This window comes from Haplochromis burtoni, unplaced genomic scaffold (genome assembly GCF_018398535.1).
Source record: "Haplochromis burtoni strain Fernald_Lab_line unplaced genomic scaffold, NCSU_Asbu1 Contig_504, whole genome shotgun sequence".
Taxonomy (NCBI): Eukaryota; Metazoa; Chordata; class Actinopteri; order Cichliformes; family Cichlidae; genus Haplochromis; species Haplochromis burtoni.
In genome coordinates, this window is record NW_024582865.1 from 123,109 (window position 1) to 136,949 (window position 13,841).

At 40.6% G+C, this 13,841-nt stretch overlaps 1 protein-coding gene across 2 annotated transcripts in view; it reads right to left on the reverse strand.

Moving 5' to 3' along the window:
- Positions 1-13,841, reverse strand: part of LOC102295446 (protein ELFN1) — a 130,991-nt gene that overhangs the window by 22,968 nt on the left and 94,182 nt on the right. Inside the window, exon 3 of one of the 2 annotated variants that reach the window (XM_005946985.2) lies at positions 1,601-1,648. The exons of the other annotated variant lie outside the window; for it this stretch is intronic. The gene's annotated coding sequence lies outside the window, so the exon portion shown is untranslated. The remainder of the gene's footprint in view (positions 1-1,600; positions 1,649-13,841) is intronic. 2 annotated transcript variants of the gene reach the window in all.

Consider the following 13,841-nt stretch of genomic DNA (forward strand, 5'->3'; position numbering starts at 1 on the left):
CATTTACAAAAGAGATGTGGCTTCACACACCTGACAGAGTGAAGACGCAGAAACACAGACGCTATACAAATCTTCCATTATGTGTCAGCCCAGGATTGTTGGGGCTTTACCGGTGCTGTGGTCATGGTGACCTCTTATTCTTCAGGGAGTGTTTAAGGAGTGCTCTACTGAAAATCTATATTTTCAATCATCTGGTACTTGGTGTCTCAAAACTTGCTGAATGCTGCACCGAAAAGTTTGTAGCTCGCCTTTTTGCAGAGAACGACAGGTGTGGTAGGGTTGCTTTGACCGCAGTTAGAGCAGAAATTGAATCATAAGTCATTATTTTTTGATCTGTGCATTTATGTTTTTTTCTGTCTTGTCACATGAGCGGTTGAGCAACTTTTTTTCCATCCCTCTTGATTGCTATTAGAAACCATGTAAGGATCGACTTAAACAGATTAAAGGAACAGTTCAAACCAAAAGCAATTTATGCAAAAATTTGGCTCAGTTCTTGGAGTTCTGGTTTCTCCTGCCATCCTAAACATGCTGGTTTATTTCTCAAGCATGTACTAATATGAGCGTAGCAACTTGTGACCGATAACAATGAATGTATTTCCATCCAGACTATCAAAAATGTGCACACATACACAGGCCGAGGTGTACTAATGTGTGCACACAAAAACCGCTATAAAACATTGGTAAAATCATGTGTGAAATGCATTCATTAAACACACTAAAAACATCAACTGTGTGGAGTTATAAAGACCCGGAAAGCTTCACCAAGTAGCAAGCAACAAACTTTCCAGAGCCACTTATCAAGCCTGTGCGGTGAGAATTTAGCACTCCAATAAAATTGATTTTCTTCAGATTTATTTCTCTAAGAATACATCTGTTTGGGACTAATGCTCAAAAATAGGTGTGTTTGGGGATCAATTTAATATTTCTCAAGAAGACAGGCTCCAGACTTCTCTCACAGTGGATGGCATTTTTTATTTTTTTTTTTATTTTCCCCAAACAAGAAACTCTGCGGTAGTTATCTGTTGTCTTCAGAGCATGCAATAAAATATGGGACCTCTACGCTGAGAGAGTGAGGGAGAGCGAGAGAGAAATTTCTTAGTAATAGAGCTTATGTGCTCTGGTAGGTGGACCGTGTTATGGCCTGTCTGAAAACTTTTGCAAAGTTTGGCATTAGAACTTCACCAGACAAATGACCCGGGCCACATACCATAAGTCATGGAGGAAAGCATCTTTCTCTCTCTTCCTCTTTTTCTCCCTCGCTTTCTAGTTCTATCTGTCTCTCTCACTTAGGTGCACACACACACACACACACAGCTAGCGGCAGCTGAAGCAGCATCACTCAGACACCTCAAGCTGTTAATTTCCTTCCTGTCTTGATACATGCAGCCAAGTGGAAAATATTATAGAAGCAACAGCAGTGTGTCCGCTGAGCGCTCACACAAGCACCCCAATCTCTTTTCACCTTCTGACAAACACGTGGTTAAAAGAATCTGTGCGACTGTGCCAGGAGTGCCTGCTGGCTGCTGTTTGCTTTGTGTGTGTTACTGTGTGGCACACACTGGTGAGCTGGGAGGTCGGACGTAATGGAAATGCGGCTCACCTGCTTTCCTGGTTGCTGACGTGCCGACTGATGGAGAGGCGACCTCTGCTGTGATGGTGGGGACAGAAATTGAGATAAATGATGGAAATAATGGCACACCATGGTGCAAACTTTGTTTTTCTCTTTCAGCTATGCATAACTGGCATTCAGTTTTGATACTGTGCAGAAGGCTTCAGGGAGCCAGACATTCTTGTAATTTTATAGAAAGTGGTCTTGAGCAGTAGTTCTCCAGGCTTCCTGGAGGTCTTTCAAAGTTTTTCTTTGGACATGGGACTGATTTTCAATCATTTTCACTTCAGTCGTTGTACCTGACCGTTAACACTGACCTGTGAATTATTGAAACATAAAATGCACCTAACTAAAAGTATGAATCAGTGTTGTGTCTCCACATGACAGATGACTTAGTAAAATTGTATTTAATTGTATCTTTAGGCTCTTTTTTTATTAGTCAGTTGTAAATGCACATAATTTGTTGCCACTTCTTTTGTTGCATCTATCATAGCATGGTGTGCAGTTTGCACTTAAAATTTTGAGGAAACTGGAAAAGAAGCCACAGAAACTGCTGTTGGGGAACTTGTTGAAGTACCATCAGAGTTTGGTCCACCATCTAATTCAACCTGGAAAACATCTGATTTGGAACAGCTTCATTTTTCAGCATGACAGTGATTCCCAAAAAACTGCTAGTGTTGTAAAAGCATACATCAGCTGTGGATTGCCCTTTTCTGAGCCTGCACCTCAATGTTATTAAAGTAGTGTGGGATCATTTTGACTTATTTTGAGTCAAAATGATTTGGCATACAAACTGGACTCAGTTTGTATGCCAACTGAGTCCAGAGGGAGAAAAGGCATACCTCAGCCTTTTCTCCCTGTTTTCCTTCCTTAAGACTGACTTGACAACCCTTCTACTGAGACTATTTCTGATGGGGCTTTAGTGAACACAGTGGCCAAACTGAACAGCCAGATCCATCTCCCAGGTCATCTTTGCTGAAGGAAATCTGCTTGAAATGGTCAGATACAAGGACTAAACTAAAAATGTGTGGAAAAGGTAGCTAAAGCCCAAAAGAAAATGACCTTCAGAAGACCTGGAGAATGCTCAAGACCACATAAAAAATTACAAGAAAGTCTGGCTTCTTGGAAGCAAAATATAAAGAAATGACAGATCTAACCGCTCTCATTTAGTCGTTATTCCTCTTGCTTATATTGGCCGTTGTTGCTGCTGCTACACTTTCTTTGCCACTTTTTCCTACACTCTCATAATAACCTTGTTCAAAATCTCTCTTGCCCAATGACCACTCCGCCAGTTTAAGCCAACCTGCCCCTTTTCCCTGTTCTTTAAATCCACTGCGATCTGTCACTGTGCATTTCAGGCTCTGGATTGGTACATTTGGACTGTTCAGGCTGGATGTGTGTCATCCAAACTCTGATCCAAAGTCTTTACCTCAACACCACCATCCTAGCCGTCCAAACGATCCCTCCTTATTAAAATGGTATATTGTCAATATTTTACAAGAAGCTCGATGACAAAATGAGAATATAATATTGTGTAACTGAACATACTTTTAAGCAAAGCTTCACCTGCTCTCAGCACAAAAAGTCTTGTTTCACTGGAACTCTAAATTTCATGCAAATATAATTTTACTTCCTTGATATAAAGAGGCACAGTTCCTCCTAAATTTTATCAACAATAAATGCCTTTATAGAGTCGTTTGTAAATGCTGGCTAATCACCCTTAGTTTGTGTATGTGGGGATATACCCACATACACAATGCTAAGTGCCCAGAGTGAGGGACAAAAACAATATCCATGTGCAAAGGATTTGAAAATGAAAGTGCATGACCCAAGTTGGGACCGATGGTCTGTTGCCCTGCTACAATTTGTCTGGCTTATTTCCAAACACTGTTGTTATTTGCTCAGACTTGGCAGTAGTTAGTAATTCTTCAAAAAAAGGGAAAGTCAGCAAATGCAGATGCCGTGAACAAAGTGGATTATGTATTATGATTAAAGTCTCTGGGTCCACCTGTCACAGGATATTGTTGTGGGCCAAATGCTGGTAAAATTAATTATAGATTTAAAGTAGTGCAATTCTGCAGAAAAAAAAAAACAGGAAGAGCTGCTAGCTTCTGAAAGAAGGTCATTTTTTTTTCTTTTCTTGGATGATATCTGTTCAGTGAGAGGCATTCGGGATCTCAAGACTCTTCTTTGGTACTAAAAACATGAAAACAACATGAGTTATCAAGATGACAGTGCACTTGGGTTGATTTGATAAGTAGCTATTGGCTCACCAAGACACACTAAGTGGATAACAGGCAAAGGTGAAAACTTTCTCTGCTTCAAAGAAGAAGAAAAAAGCGGTGTGCTGCAATAATTCACCTGGTGCAGATGATAGGATTTAACAGCAGAAGTGCTGGGGGCAACTTTGCTGATTTTATTTATCCATCCTAAATTCAGTAAGACTTTCTCTGTTTTGTGACTGTAAGATTGCAGTTCAGGTCCTGCAATTTGGCTTCAATATTGGATCTTAACAATTTCGTCCCACCTTTTTTTGTCATAATGCACCTCCATCAACTTTGCCCCGGAGCTCGGACACAGCCGCTGCAGCTGGCGTCTCTGCCTCGCTGCCATTAACTCATCTGTAATCTTTAGTGCTTGGTCCAAAGTTGCAGTAAACAGTTTTGCTTGCTTGCAACTTGGAGTTTTATTATCCAGTAATCATGTAACACATTGCCAGTGAACTGCACGCAGCTGGACGATAAATTCTCTGCCGAGCTTTCACTCGACAGAGTTTGCACTTTTGTTTTTCACCTTTTCTATCTAAAACAGCTGTTTTGTTTGAACCCCTGGTACATTAATAAGATCTTCAGGTTACCATGTAATAAAGAAGATCACAATTACTGAACATAGTGAACCTTCAGTTGTTATTTAACAATCTCAGCTGGATCGATTGCTCAAATACTTAGCTGTTGCACTTTAAACAGGATACAAAGTGACAACAGCACTGATATGTGTATCACGTTTCCCGCTGATACAGGCACAGATCAAATCATCTGTGTCGCATCTGGTTTGCCCATGTTTTTTTTTTTTTGGTTGTTGTTTCCTCTAATGCTGCTCTACTTTGTCATCCTGGCTGATGAAATATTTGTAGTTTTACATAAAAAGCCCGCGCTGGGCTCCTTTGACAGTGCAATCAAACATTTTTAAACTCTCAGATCAAGAAAATTCCAGCAGCATCCTTCATCAGCTCTGCTGGGTGCTTTCAATTCAGTCTTGTCTCAAGTATGAAGCAGTTCGGCTTTCTTAAAATTCGAATAGTGCATCGCTGCCCGTTCTGGACTAAACTGCTGGTGAAATTTCCAAAGCAAATCTGCAGGACAGTCTCAATGGCACAACAGCACAATGGATCAAATACTCTGTCTCTGTGTGTAAGAATAAACATGTGGTTAAACAGAGCTTAATTTGAACAATCTGAACTCATTCGAGAAAGTTAAATCACCTGGAAACATCTCATATTTCCTAGAAGTTTTCTTACTCTTGATTGATAACTTAATTGATTTGATCAGACTGACTGACATATCTTCCTAGTAACCATCCTCAGATTCTGAAGATGTTTCTAGAAGGTATTTTGATGTAAACACTGCAGACCTGCCACTGAGGTACAGCCTGTTCATACTGAATGGTATTTGTGATTGTTTTGAACGAATCAGGTTTATCCTGGCACATTTTCAAAGTCTGAGCCCTGTCCCTGCTTTTTCTTTTTACCGTTGTGTCTTCTAGTGTGTGCCACTGTGTGTCTCTCTCTGTCCATGTGTGCTTTCCTTGTCACCTTTTGCAAGGATAGTTTATGAAAAACCAACCTGGGATTTGTTGCATATTTCTGCTAACACACAAACAGACAAGGAAACAGAGAGAAAATATCCCATTTATAGTCTTCTAGTTCCTGTCCCCCACAGCTTGATGCCTCCACTGCCGTGTTTGACTGTAGGGGTGGTATTAATGAGGTGATGCTCAGCGCCTAGTTTCCTCTAAACATGCCGCTGGAAATTGCGGCCAAATGGTTGAATCATCATTTCATCAGACCAATTTCCCCTTCTAGTTGTCGTTCAGGTGGCCTCTGGCAAAACTCCCAGCATGTTGTGATGTGCCTGTTAGTGAGGAATGAAGTCCATCTGGCCACTCCACCATTAAGGTATAATTGGTGCTGCACTGAAGGCTGTCCTTGTAGAAGGTTCTCCTATAGCCAACAAGGAACTACAGTATGGCTCTCATCCATCCCTTATTACTCATTTTGACTGGGTTTTCAGTTTGACTGTTGGTTGCTTCACACTTCTTCTGTTCAAAGTAACTTTGTTTGAAATTCCTTTCAATGCTTAAAGTATTGTCTTGTATCGATCCCCAGATCTGTGCCTTGACACAGTCCTGTCTTGCAGGCCTGTGGACTGCTGACTTGACCTAACAGCTCTCATGATAATGTCCAATATTTTATCCACCCTTAGGAACCCAGAGTTTTTAGGTTTTTTTCTCCTGTACATCACCACAGTGGGTTTTAGGTCAAACACTCACCATGTGGCAGACTTTCAACTTTAATTCAAAGGGTTTAATCAAAGTACTGCATGAACTGTTCATGAATTAAAGCCATTTTTTTACACGTCCCACATTTCAGAGGCTCAAAAATAATTGGACAATTGACTGATACAATAGCTTCATGGCCAAGTGAGGCCTGTTCCTTCAGTAGATCACAGCAAATTAGGCAAATAAAAGATCTGGAGTTGATTCAAAGAGTTGAATTTGGAGCTCTGGTAGTCATGAAACTGTTCATCAAACAATTGTCCTGTTACTTTCGATCCTCTGAGAATGAGGGACTGGATATAAAACTGGCTGTAATTCCAAAACGTTTTTATTATTATTATTATTTTAAAGCATAAAGCATTATTTTTGAACTAAAGCCAAAAGTTTGGATTTCAACCACATCTTGATTGTTTAACTTAAGATCCACTGTGGTGACACACAGCGACAAAACCTACAAAAACGATGTCATTTTCCAAACATACTCCCAAGAACCCAGCTACAGTATTTGAGGTTACATAACTGTAGCATTAAATACACCATATCTGTTCTTTAATATATGTGTGAAATGCTTCCTGTGGCCACTGGAAGGTGCTGTCACATTAAAAGGGGTCGAATTAACACAGAATTCATTGTTATGAGTTTCACTATTTCATTCCATACAGAGTGAGTGATTGTTGGGTGTGCAACCAACACAGAGTGATTGTGGACAGTTCATCAGCTTGATGGTGATGACACTACAGGGAGGTAAAAATACTGATTTGTTGAAAAGTTGGCTTGAATTGAAAAAGGAGTGACAGCACGCTGACAGGTATAAAACATTCATCAAAGCACATCAATGCAATTCAATTCATTTCAATTCAGTTTTATTTATATAGCGCCAAATCACAACAACAGTCGCCTCAAGGTGCTTTATATTGCAAGGTAGAGCCCACAATAATACATACAGAGAAAAACCCAACAATCACATGACCTCCTATGAGCAAGCACTTTGGCAACAGTGGGAAGGAAAAACTCCCTTTTAACGGGAAGAAACCTCCAGCAGAACCAGGCTCAGGGAGGGGCGGGGCCATCTGCAGCAACCAATTGGGGTGAGAGAAGGAAGGATAAAAGCCAATGGCTGCAGTTAACATTTTTAATGGCTTCTTACGCTCACTTCATAATGAAGAAGTGTTACGTATGTTCTCCGTGAGTAGCTAAAGGAACAAAAGTAGTGCGACCACAAACAAAAGTTGCCAATGTCCCCTGGTGACAATACACAGCTACAACACGTAGACGATAATCTGCAAAGCTCCATGTAGGAGCGCTGCCATAACCGCGCCAGTCACTTAAGCTGCTTGAACAAACATCTTACTGGGGCTGGGAGGGATCCGTCTATTTATGTTTTTTGAAAAATCTATACACGCCTCAGTTTCTGGCACAAAAAACATTGAGGATAAAAACTGGAATTTCTTATTTCATCTGTTTCATGAATTTGTTGATGCTCTCACTAAGTGCGAGTGAGAATCGGCGAGTGCCTGCTTTGTAAATGTGTGTCTGGATAATGGAGAGTCCAGTGATTGATGGAAAGGTTAATCATTCTAGACAGATGGTATGTGCTGCTAAATCAGCATGAGGTGAAGTCAGTGAGTGTGTATGTGTGTGCGTGTATATCAAGGCGTTCATGTCCGCTTAAGCTGTAATGAGCCGGTTTTCTATGTGAGGGAAGGAGGACCGGGCCATTCAGGCATCATGGGAACCAGCAGCCTCATTATTTTCAGAGAACGTAGACAAGGAGAAAACAGCGTATTCCTTTCCTAGCTTGTGTGTGGGGAAGTTGTTTGGCGACTGAAAACATAAAGCAAGCTGAGTTCAACAGCTCATTGCACCAGAGCTTCATAGAAATCTACAGTAACGCTACCAAGGTTACTTCATAGAAACTGTGAATCCAGACGTGTGATTGGAATGACCTGATATGAAGGGGTCGAGTGCATCTGTGCGTGTGCGTGTGTGTGTGTGTGTAATGAATCCGATGAGGCTCATGCAACCTTTTTGTCTAGACCTCATAAAGATCTGTTGACCCAAGCTGACTTTCACGCTAACACGTGCACACTTTCACTGCACACGTTGCTGATCAGCTTAGACATGCTCAATGCAGCTGCAACATTTCCATGCCTTTTATACATAAAACATGGCTTCTGTGTAAACAGAATACCTTCACATGAGTAAACTAAAGCACAGCCTCCCCCGACGTGAGTGCACACACGAACGCATTCACACACACGCTTGAAAGGATGGAGGAGGCAGCGGCAGGCCATAGCTAGGAGCTAGGGCAATGTGATAAATGTGTTTGTACGTCTCATATAGGCTCAAGAATGTGGATACACACAGTGGAGGCGAGGAAGGAGAGGGAAGGAGGAGGAGGAGTGAGTGGGTGGCCGAAGGAGGTTGTGAATGAGGAGAGAAAAGCAAAAGATTTTTGTCATCTCAGGCACAACTTGAGGGTGATATTTTATTAATGTTGCTAATATCAATATTGCTACTGCCAATAATATATTAAAGACTAGAATGAGTTATTAACACCATAACAAGACAGCAATCAAATTACTCAGTGACAATAGACTGTTGAGGTCAGGCAATGATAACACCCGGATAATTGCAATATGGTCTTCTTGAGCTATTCAGTGACAGAATGGAAAGTTTGAAGATCGATATTTCAAACAAAACAACTGAGACGTCATTTTCTGCTGCCGCTCTTTAAATGCTTTGTGGAGAATCACATGCTCTACGCGGTTTGACAGACATCTCCGAGGTGCCGCATCAGAGCTTCATTTCCATGGCTCCACTCAGGCACAAATAACCAGTTTGACCAGTGTCATATTTCAACACTGCTTCCTTCTTTGTTATGCCAACCTCCTCACATTCTCTGTATTATGCTACTGCCGTCGAATACTTGGCAGAGGTGCTCATATTAAAAGGTCCTTTCAGCACCAATCAGATGCATTGAAATGCCTGCTGCTCTTTTTATATCTCTGTTGAACATGAAGTACAGCCGTAAAATTAGAGGCTACCGAGTGCGCAAACTACCAAAAAGAGACGGAGAATATTTCAGACAAATGATCAGACAGGAAAGGAAAAAAAAACAAGAAAAGAAAAAGATGCTGTTTATAAAACTCGCTAGGATCATATTCTACGCTTTTGTTGTTTATTTCCAATGACCAACTGTTTGTTTTATTTTGCTCATACTTCAACAGAAAGCATTTATTCATTGTAAAAACAACAAAAAAAAAAGCAAAAAGGTTGGTATAAATCCCAGACAGAGGTCAAAGTTCACATCATATTTTTTATAGAATAATAACTTCATGAAAATCTGGCTGTAACCTTTGTGGTGTAACATTTCCCACAAAACATAAAACACTACAGCAAATTTTTCAAAGCTGAGTGTAACCAAATCATCTAACTACACTCACATACACGGATGGCAAACCAGGGTAGTGGATACAGCAGGGCAACGAGAAACAAGTGACGACAATCAAGACAGAAATGAACTGAACTGAAAAATAAAGTGGAGAACACAAGATGAAGATGAAGACTGAATTTTTTTCTTTTTTATTGGAGTGCATTGTGTTATAACAAAGTTCACCTTTGCTCACCTTCAACGTGTAGCTATTTCAGCACAGAACTGAGCTGTAGCTCACACACAATGATGGAAAGCATACAATAAATCCAAGTACAAATCTGAGGCACAACCAAGCAAATCATGGTCTGAATGCTTACCCAAGAGGAGCATTGTAGGCTTTCTATAGGCTTCCTCTTATTACTCTTTTTGTCGTATTTATTTATTTATTTTACAATATTATTCACATTATTATCTGTGTGTATTGTGTTGGAGTGGGCAGGGGGTGAAGGCCAGGTTGGTGAAAGGAGAAGAAGAACGAGAAAAAGAAAAAGGGGGTTGAGGATGAAGCCAACAGACATAAACACAGTGTTTGTCATAAGCATCATGTCATGTCATTACATGCTAACAGGGGGCAGGAAGGACAAAAACATGGCATGATACACTAATAACGCTAAAAAAATGTATTTTTATTGATTTATTTAAGCTGACACTTCAGCTTCTGTCTGGAACAAGCTGTTTCAGCTGTTTCAGCTCCTTTCCTCTTAAGTTTCTTTCTTCTGACTGGCTGCCCTTCAACAAACAAAAGGTTTGGTGTGGCATCAGGTGGGTGGTGCTGCTGTGCACACACAGACCACACTGAGCATATCCTCTCAGTGACATTATACAAAGACAAGAAAAAAGTGTCCCAGACTGTTAGGAGCAGTGCAATTTTGTTTTGTGGTGATTACCTGTACACATGCTAACCTCCTTAGTTAAAATGTTGCAGACGTGACTTCAGACACCTATCAGCAGACTCACAAGAATATTTTTCGAGGCTTATCACATGTAGCACACAGGAGGAGAAAGTGAGCTTCATGCACATTTTTAGTGGAAATACTAATTTAGTCAAGACCGCTGTCCTTTTAGAGCCACGTGATGACCACTCACTCACTGTAAATACACAGAACCTGTACCAGAGCTGCTCTCACATCAGAACAGCTGGACATAAGTAGGTGAGATAATGTTTGCTTGTCGCATGCAGTTCCATCAGGTAATGTCTAGAAAAGTTCAGGGTAATATATATACACCATGTGTGAAAACTTGAGATTGCACTGAAAGAACATTTTTCTGAGCCAAGAAAGAAATATTGTAGTTATTGTTGCTTTAGGCTGAGATTTTTCCCACCAGTCATCTAATGTACATAAAACTGAGCATATGGTTTTTGCTCTGGCAGGCCTCAAGTTCAAGCTCAGCTGCAAATCTGTGAATATCAGCTGATGTCGGTGCCAGCCAGCATTATCTGATGGTTCACCTGATGCTCTTCTAAGCATCCAACTGGCAAACATCTTATGAGGCAACCTGTTCAAAATGGTTCAACCTGCCTCCCAGCTCCTCCTTTTCATGTTATTTCTCCATTTATCAGTCATGTCTGTTATTATTGATGCCATCTCTGTTCTGTGAGGGAATCTTGTTGCTTTGATTTGACTTTCCACATTTCCACATCGCTTGTAATATCTTTTCTATACTGTAGCTAGTATTGTTTTAACTTTGGAATATTCAATTTTAATTTAACATGACACTCGAGTGCCTTAGTTTTACTTACCTTCACTTATTTTTTTCCTATAGAGTGTCCATCTTTAATATTAATACTTTAAGCGAGCATCAGTAGTCTGACTCTGACATGTGCATTGAAGGGCAGGGAGGTCCGGATGCGGATGGATTAACAGTTTAGGTTTGACTGAAATGGTCCTGATGCGAACGCTTTTAGAATAAAAAGAATTTGCTCAAATCACTGAAACACTCGACTGGATGAAGAGCAAAGTTTCACTACATCAATATTCATGTGGTGAAACATCACTGGGCACTTTTACAAATCTATTCCAAATGAAGTACCATGCATTTGTGCCTGCTATCACAGGATCTACCTCTCAAACATCATTTGATGCTTGAAATGAGCTCTTTCTTTCCAGCCTCCTCACCTGCCTTCCTCATCACAGGAACAGAAATGTGCGCGGTATATTTTTGGTTCCCTCTTCCGCAGACAGGTATTGTTTCGGCTTCGTGACAAACGTAGAGTCGGGCTCTAAAGCGATGATGAGGGATTATTCTATTACTCATTTTTCCTCTCTGAAATAATGTACACGGGAATATTTAATATGGTTTGCCTGCTGGGTGGAAAGCATCTGACTAGACTGCAGATTTACAGCGAGGTTCTGACCATTTTGCATAATCCCAGGAGACATCTGTCTGTGTGAGTCCCACCTAGTACATTTCACATTTGAAGAATTTAAATGAGGCGCTTAAGGATCAGACACACAAACAGACTTTTCTAAACACATGCAGGCAAAGATGCTAATTTCCAACAGATAATCGGCTGTTCGCGGATAATCTCTGTTGCCCTAAAGCATGTACGCACTTTAAACCAGATTTTAATTCAAAAATAAACCATAACTGTTTAAGGTGTGTGTCTTTCTGCGCGTGTGAGTGCGCAGAGTAAATCCCGAGCCAAAATCTTTCCAGCTGCACTGCTGTTTATCTGTGTATCACTCACTTTATGGTATTTGTTCACTGGTTTTTCCTTGTTTGCAGAACTCAGTGGATAAGAAGCACTTCTGTCTCAAGTTATGCCAGCCCTCCAAACACACACACGCACGCACGCACACACACGTTCGCAAGTCAGTTGTTACACTCTGTCCCTCTTCCTTGTCCTTGTAGTTCTTATAAATACAAATTACACGTCCTCATCCTCTTTGATTCCTTTTGTTAAGGTTTTGTGTTCCTCGCGTGTCCCGCCGCTAGACGATAGTCTGTCACATCTCGGAGGTGTCTGTGCACATGCGGTGTAGATGTGTGGGCCCGTATTAAAGCAGGAAGAAGTTATGTGGCTGATTCTGATCTTCTTTCAAGTGTCAGCCGGCTCTGCATCAACTTCCCTCCGCCTGTCTTTTACTATGTATGCCTCTCTTTCTACACCTGTCACCACCATGCAACAGAGACAAATGAGCCTCACGGATGGTGACAGGATCTTTTCAAAACATTTTCCATCACCCTCATGTGTTTCTGTTTTTGCTTAACTTTCTGAAATAAACACATTTACTATTACATAAACAACACTACCAACGAGATAATTGGCAGTGCCCATTGCACCGTTTCTTCTCTTTCTCTGTCCCTCTGGACCAGATTTGGTGAGATTTCTGTAGCATTGCACAAAAAGCTGCTGTTCTTTGGCTTCACAGAATAATCTTTCTCTCAGCACATATTGGATGGCTGAATTTGTTCAAAGCAGCTGATTTTGGGAGCTCACGCACAGAAGAACGTAGGCTGTGGAATCGATTATAGGGCTAGTTATTAAAACAGTTAAATAACTGACCTTTAGTGAACTCAGCAAGTCTCCGCTGGGGTTCAAATCAAGAGAAAATGCTAGAGGTGGAACTTTTAATGAATTAATTCAGGTGTGTGACCTGACTGGATAATTAGGAAAGCAAACAGGAGATTAGGCGAGTAATCCAGATGGTATTGAAGCAATAGATCAACAAAAGAGAAACTAAATATCATTATTCTCTCACACAAAGGATCTAAATTCAATTGTCTAATTCAAGCCTGCATGCACTGTTGCATCAAGCATATGCAAACAGCGGCTGCATCACGTCGCTGCAGTTAAAATGCTTCTACGTGTTATTTTGTTCATTCTTGTCATCATATCTGGTCTTTCCCTGTGTTTGGAGATTTTTGTATTTTGGTTTATTGGGTTCTTTTGTATTTTCTTAGTGTTTATGTGTTCTTTGTTTGTGACTATAGGCTCAGGCACGATTCCTGTTTTGACTTTATTTTTCTTCCTTGTACTTTGTCTTTATTCTTGCTACTTATATCCTTAAATCCATGGATTCTTTTACTCAATTCAGCTGCTAGTCTCATCTTTCTTTCTCATTTTTCTGTGTTCTCTACTTTATTAGTTCATTCCTGTGTCCACGTTCCTTGGATGAGTTAGAGTTGTTCATTTCCTGTCTTGATTGTCACTAGTTTTTTCTTGTTACAAAGCTGTATGGATTTCCATCAGTGTGTGTGTGCGCATATGTCCACATGTTCACAAGTATTTTCTTTTGC